Source organism: Rana temporaria, chromosome 1, assembly GCF_905171775.1.
Source record: "Rana temporaria chromosome 1, aRanTem1.1, whole genome shotgun sequence".
Lineage (NCBI taxonomy): Eukaryota > Metazoa > Chordata > Amphibia > Anura > Ranidae > Rana > Rana temporaria.
Genome location: NC_053489.1, coordinates 402,414,483 through 402,421,930, shown reverse-complemented (window position 1 = coordinate 402,421,930; position 7,448 = coordinate 402,414,483). Strand labels below are relative to the sequence as shown.

The 7,448-nt window shown below is 42.6% G+C and overlaps 1 protein-coding gene across 1 annotated transcript in view; it reads left to right on the top strand.

Moving 5' to 3' along the window:
- The first annotated feature begins 6,364 nt into the window (after positions 1 to 6,364).
- LOC120930872 (phospholipid-transporting ATPase IK-like) overlaps positions 6,365 to 7,448 on the top strand; it is a 71,778-nt gene continuing 70,694 nt past the window's right edge. Inside the window, exon 1 of the mRNA XM_040342024.1 lies at positions 6,365 to 6,597. The gene's annotated coding sequence lies outside the window, so the exon portion shown is untranslated. The remainder of the gene's footprint in view (positions 6,598 to 7,448) is intronic.

Here is a 7,448-nt window from a genome sequence, read left to right as displayed (position 1 = left end):
CGCCCCTAGTGGCGGCTAAGAGGTAGGACGTCCATTTACGTGGTCTCGCCTAGGAGAGCCACCTTGTGGACGTATAATGACGGTGCGGCGACGGCAAGTGGTTAAAGGGTTTGTAAAGGAATTTTTTTTTATCTTAAAAGCTTCCTTTACCTTAATGCAGTGCTGTTTTCATGTCATCATTGTTCGTTTTTGATCTCAAGTTGCTGTAATTCTTCTCTGATCTCCACACTTCCTGGTGGTCTGTTTCCTGAGAAACCACAGTAATGGGAGCTTTCTCTCTGTGGTCACTAATCAAGGAGGTGTGATTACTGTGTGTCTAAAACCCCTTAGCACCAATCAGTTTTGTTTTACAAACCATCACTGCCCTGTATTGGCTCTGTGTCTCTGTACATCACAGAAGCAGGAAACAGCATGCAAAAACGAAACTGAAACTGTAGGTACATTATATGATTGATTTTTATCTATTTTTAATCATTTTTAAACGGAATCAGTTAACTATTATGTCTCTATACCCTGTAAACAGTAATTTCAGAAAAACTGAAATTAAATTGAATGCTCAAAAAATGTTTTGTCTCACTCTCATTTCTTCTTGTTGCATGTTGAAGCTCTACTTGGAACCTTGTTAAGATCCAACAATGTAAAATATGATTTTTTGCCATTTTTCAAGTGGTCTTAAACTTTTCATCAGGACTGTATATATACAACACCTGGGATGCATATTTATCCTCTACACACTCTAACTGAAGCTAACTGACTCGCCTGCCTGCACATCTAACTCAAAATAAATGACACTGTCTCTCTCTCTCTGTCTTTAACCACTGCCGCAACGCACTACACAAGGCTGCCACGCAGGTTGGCCTTATATAGTGTGGGGCGTGTACTAAACCCCCTGAGACATGATTGGCCAAAGCCACCCTGGATGCCAATCATCAGCCAGCAATGCACTGCAATGCCGCAGTGAATTATGGGCCGGGACGCGCCACTCAAATTTGGCGCGAACGACCCATAATGTTTGAAATTCGTCAAACGGTCGAACATTCGATGTTCGAGTCGAACATGGGTTCGACTCGAACTCGAAGCTCATCCCTACTGGTAACATAATTTATGATTGCTGGTTGGTATTTCTAGATTATTTGCATGTTTTTTAGCAGCTTTGGTTTTCTATAATGTTATCCCCAGGTTGGCTTTAAGCGTTTTGGAAACGCTGTAGAAGTGTTTTGGAAATGCTGTAGAAAAGTGTACACGCCCATTGGAAGCTTGGTGCTCCGTTAATTCATAATGGTACCCCACACATTGGAAAATGTGGGGTGCTTTTGGTGCAGTGCAATTAAAAAAAAAAAAAAAAGTCGGGGGACTTCCTTCTCTGCATTTTTGTGGGTAGGGAAGCCCATTGAAATTAATGGGCTGCCCTACACGCAGCATGCAGCCACAGAGATGTGAACCAAGGGCTTGTTCACATGTCAGGTTGGAGGGGAAGTAAACCCACATGGTTGAGCTGTTTTTACCACCCTCAACTTCTCCCTCTTTAGCTGCAGAGGCAGCAGCTGGGAGTGTACACATACTGTGGCTGCAGCTGGAGGTATACCCAGGCTGAATGGGGCTGCACTGCAACTACCCCGCAACTGTGTGCATTGCAACTTATAGTGATGCTGCATTTACAGGCTTAAAACAGGTGGTGAGGAGGCAACATAATGCCTCTTTACCGCCTGTCAAATGCCTCTGAAAAGCGATCTGTGCATGGATTGCTTTTCAAAGGAGCAGCAGTCATGGCTGCTATCACAAACAAGCCCTACAAAAGCAGTTCTGATGGTACAGGAATGAGGAGGGGTCCAGATTAAAAGTAACATACACATGCAGACACATACACACATGCCCACACATACAGACAAATACACACACACTCACATGCACACATACATACAGACACATGCACACACACACACACACACTTACAGACACATGCACACACACACATACAGGCATATGCACACACATACAGACAGACAGACACATGCACAGACACATGTATAAAGCCCTTTTAAAACAAATCTAGCTTCTAGCACAGTTTCCTCATTAAGCCGGGTACTGCACTGTAGGGGGAAGCAGAGAGAACAGCACACTCCCCTGCACTTCACTTTTGAGGCTGATGGAGCTTCTCACAGTGCCAATGAACAGTTCGGTAGGGGATCTAGAGATCTGGCTCATCTGACAGCCCTTCTCTCCCCTGATCCAGTGACACACCTGAGAACCTCTGACGGCACACTGGTTGAGAAAGGCTGGTATAGGGAATTCTCTTCCATATGCTCAGAGAAATGCTTACATTTTATGTGTTTGTTGTTGTCATGGAATTCTAATTTAGAGTATAAGTTGTTTTTTCTTCTGAATGCAAACGGATTGATGAGTAATTGATATATGTCATTTGATCCTGCCAAGTAGGAGTGTTGCTAAAGTGGGCAGGTGAGAGGGACAGAGTAGGATACTCATCTGTGTATGTGCTTTAAGAGGATTGAATCGTGGATTTGGACAAGGAGGACAAGTTACTTTTTGAGTGATTCCTCCTGTCCAAAGTATTGTTTAGCACAGTACACAGAGGTACATACCCGCTTGCATAAATCTGCTATTTTGCAGAACGGGGGGAGAAAAAATACAGAGCAGCGAGTAAGAGGCCCAGAAACAGAGAAGGAATAGGCAGTGGCGTCACTAGGGTTGGTGTCACCTGGTGCGGTATAACATGGTGTCACCCCCCCCCCCAAAAAAAAATTCCCCCCTAATAACACTGCATATATTGGCAACAGTAGTGCCGTTAATAACTATCAATCAACTAGCAAATTTTGAATAACAAAATCATATAAAAATAATAGAATTCAAAGCTTACAAACAAGGAGAGAGGCGCCTCTGGGTGCAGTACTTAAAACAGTTTAAAAAATGAATTTAAAATTAAAATTAAAAAAACCCCAAGTAAAAAAGAAGCCACTCACATTTTGGTGGTCAATCGAGAACGTGTGGAGTCAATTTTCAGGAGGGTAGGTAGGTATCATCTGGCGGTGTCTTTTCCCTTTTGTCCCGGGTACAGCGCTCTGGGATGCAGGGGATCTGTCCTTCTGCCGCTGGTGGAATCAGTGATTTTCGGCGGTGGGCAGGGGAATTCCTCTGCTGGCGCTGTGAGCCGTGTGTGCCGATGGACGAGCAGGGATGACGTCACCAGGAAAGCGCTTTCCTGGTGACGTCATCCCTGCTCGTCCATCGGCACACACGGCTCACAGCGCCAGCAGAGGAATTCCCCTGCCCACCGCCGAAAATCACTGATTCCACCAGCGGCAGAAGGACAGATCCCCTGCATCCCAGAGCGCTGTACCCGGGACAAAAGGGAAAAGACACCGCCAGATGATACCTACCTACCCTCCTGAAAATTGACTCCACACGTTCTCGATTGACCACCAAAATGTGAGTGGCTTCTTTTTTACTTGGGGTTTTTTTAATTTTAATTTTAAATTCATTTTTTAAACTGTTTTAAGTACTGCACCCAGAGGCGCCTCTCTCCTTGTTTGCTTGCTAGTTTGGAACATGGTTTCTGTTCCTTATTGACGGCAGCCCTGTGTGCATACTCCCATCCTAATATATCCGCACATTCCCCATCACCACCCCAAACAGCTGGAATTTTTACTGATTTCAACCTTACAGATTGACTATGCTGCCTTCTATAACAATGCTCTGATAAACTTTTTTTGCGCATAATCTACTTGCTATATTGAATTCAAAGCTTAAACTGTTAAAGAACTGTATTTATTTTAACGTTAAACTTTACTGAAATAATAAATAAATAACACAAAAATAAACAGAAACAAATATGAAAGCATTTAGTTAACGTAAATCAAAACTTTGCTTTTCTAGCTTTGACAGCTGCAAAATTGTGAACAACATCATCAAAATCTATACATTTCGCTAGTTCACTTTCAACTGATAACATTGCAAGATCAGAAAGCCTTGCCTGTCCCATCGTTGAACGCAAATAGTTCTTTATCAGCTTCAACTTTGAAAAGCTCCTCTCACACGAAGCCACAGACACACAGATTGTCAGAAATATTTTTAGACATAGTGAAAGGGTTGGAAGAGTTTCAGTAAAGTCCCATTCTGCTATGAAGGTCAAAACTTGTAAAGCTGACCAATCTTTGACTTCTTCTAGGTTGATCTTGGCTGCTTTGAGATGTCTCCTCAGTCTGGGTATTTCTGATAACAGCTCACTCTCAGATATGTCGTCATAAAAAGTGGTCAGCTATACCGCCGGAAAAGTGCTGTTGCAGCGGCGCTTTGCGGGTGATTTTAACCCTTTTCCGGCCGCTAGCAGGGGTTAAAAGCTCCCCTCTAGCGGCCGAAAATGGCGGCGCTTTACTGTAAAGCGCCGACGCACCCAACGCCGCAGTGTAAAAGGGGCCTAACCGAGGGCTCCAACACAATGAGTGACGTCGGCACAACTCTGCCCCCACACTTTTCATTATCTGCTGTCCCCAGGGACAGATCTGATCCAGAGATCCCACTGTATGGTGATCTCTGGATCGGATCTGTCCCTGGGGACAGCAGATAATGGCATCATTGGCATTGATGATTTGATTTGGATTTTGGAACTGACCTGCTGACACGGTGTGTTGTTTGCTGGACCGGATCTGATGGGCGCAGAGAAGATGGCAAGATGCTGTATTCTGCTGACAACAAGGCGTGTTATTTTGTTTGCTGGACCGGATCTGATGGGCGCAGAGAAGATGGCAAGATGCTGTATTCTGCTGACAACAAGGCGTGTTGTTTTGTTTGCTGGACCGGATCTGATGGGCGCAGAGAAGATGGCAAGATGCTGTGACCTTAAACTTGTTGGATGCATCTGATGTGGGTGTGGGTCACTGTCTGTCTACACCTGTGCTGTGGTCTGTGGACACCCCCCCTTTATCAGACCAGATTAGGGCGGCTCCACTCAGCTACCATACCTGGTGACTGTGAACGTTTCAATATATGTTTTGACATAATTTGCTTAACTACACACATAAAAACACACCCTGCTGCAAGTCATTGCGGTTAAAGCTGATTCATGGAGCAGCCTGTTGTGTAAGCAAAATCATCAGCTTGTTCTTGTTAAACAAAAATTCAGCAGTTTTAATCATAATAAGAAAATACTGAGTTTGTATAACTTTTAGAAATGTATGCATTAAAACACAGCTTCTTCCTTCTTTCTTTTGCATATAAAACACTGTGGTATTCAGCAAAGGTTAAAGATCTTATGAACACCCTCAAATCTGTTTCTGTGCCTCATTTGATTTCTCATGGATCCAGGGGTCACTGAAAGTTATCCTGCATTACCTGAAGTACACCTGGGTGGAGGTATTACCTGCTTCATATATAAGCTATGCTTTATTATATTACAGTCAGACTGATTAGGTGCAAAATTTTATGTCCTTTGGATGACTAAAATGACCGCTGCGGTCACCATGACAACATAAATTATATATAATTTTGGCAACGTCTACCCGACTCCATACCCAGTGATGCAACACATCGGAAGGAGCTGGGTGACATCACGTCCGGTCGTGGCCGAAGTACCTGATATTTGTGAAGCTGAATAGTTGCATTTAAAATGTAAGTTGATGCTTTTTAATAAAATAATTTTATTGGGATTTTTCACATGGAGATTCATTTATATTGCATGTCAGCTAACTACGGAGGAGTGTGGAGGTGATGAGATATTAAGGATCCATTTGAATCCCCTGTATATACTGAGAAGCAGATGGTTGCTGAGTGTTTCAAGGAGAAGGGACCGGTGGCTCCTAAAGAGTGACACTAGAAGTGCGACTAGACCTGTAGGGGTCTTTCCCTGAGGTGAGAGGCTGGGGCACACTATGATCATGGATGGTGGAAGTTCCTCAGTTTGAAAGATTTTTTTAACATTACTTATGTGTGCACTTTGGATGGTGACATCACTATAGTAACATTTATTTTTGCACTAAAGTTCTTTGCACGGAGCACTTTAACATTGTACTAGATTTGTTTACGCAGAAGTTTTTTTGCATGGAGCACTTTTTGTATTTTATTGGAATTAGTAAAGTGTATGTAATCTTTGGACCAAGACATCTCAATGCGTCAGATACCATTCAATGTGGAACCTATCCGGTCCTGGAGTTTTAGCAAATAAAGTAGATATCTAGTTGAAGAATAGAAGAATGTAAATGCATCTAAACATAGCAACCACTAGCACAAGGGACACTTTTCATTCATTGTAAGTACCATCCCTGTTGCTAATTTAAAAAAATATATTTCAGTAAATGTCAGCTTTAAAAGGTTGTGACAGTTACCATCCCATTCTCTAGTAAAGCCCTGCCAGAGAAGGGTTTCCGATTGGGTTGTCCAGCAAGGCAGCACTTAAACAAATAACAAGCAACACTGGTTCTTCTGTTTTGGCACAATAATTACATCACCCTGCATATAAAAGAGGCATTGCAATAGAAAGAAAAGCCATTTGTAATTGAGCACACAGGAGGCAAGATCTGCCAGAGATTCTTTTCTGAGTAGGCAAGCAAAGCAAGTGCAGATCTACAACACATCACAGTTGTACAGGTAAAGCCCTTCTGTTATTATTGAGCTCAGCATGTCCAAATCCCTTCTTTCTTAAGATACCTTGTTATAAATTATAAGGTGATTGTTCAACAAAAAAAAATGTGATCCGTACAATGTAAAGCTATACTGTAAAATCATGTTTGATCCAGTAGGGGGTCTTTTTTGTTATGCCCAGTTTTCTAGCCCCTGTTCCTGCTTTGTTCCTAGTAACTTCTTATTCCAATTCCCCTATCTGGTCCAGTGCCTCGATCTAATCTACACTATCTCTTTTACTATGTCCACTACTTTTTAAGTCAGTTCTTTGTCCATTTATTTTTATATTGGGATGCTTGTGCGTTGTGCATTGTTGTTTCCTTCCAGTATACTGGCTCCCTTACTTTCCAGGGTAAAGGAGAGGGTATGTTGTTCTTTGAGCCCCATGCAAATATTAATCTTGGTAGGTGTATCAATCCCCAAAGTGGACCTTTCCCAAATTTCACTAAAAATCTCAGCAGCCTACAGTTCAGGAAAAATATGTTTGTTTAACAACTGAATGTCAGATGATTTCATATCAGCATTAAAGATAATCCCAGGTGTGTCCAAATACTAGACAGAAAGCTTTCACTGCCAACTGCTAATCATAAGCAACAGAAGCAGTCCCCGGCCCACAGCCACACATATACATGCCCCGAGAATACCTTGGCTGCTTATGACTGGCAGTCCACAGTGACAGCTGCCGGGCAGGATAGCTCAGGTGGGTTTGAACTAGTACCCTAATACACTTGAGCTCATCCCTAATGCTGATATGAAAGCATATGAATTTCTAAACAAACATATTTTGCATTTACTTGCAATTACTGTTTTTCCACTTG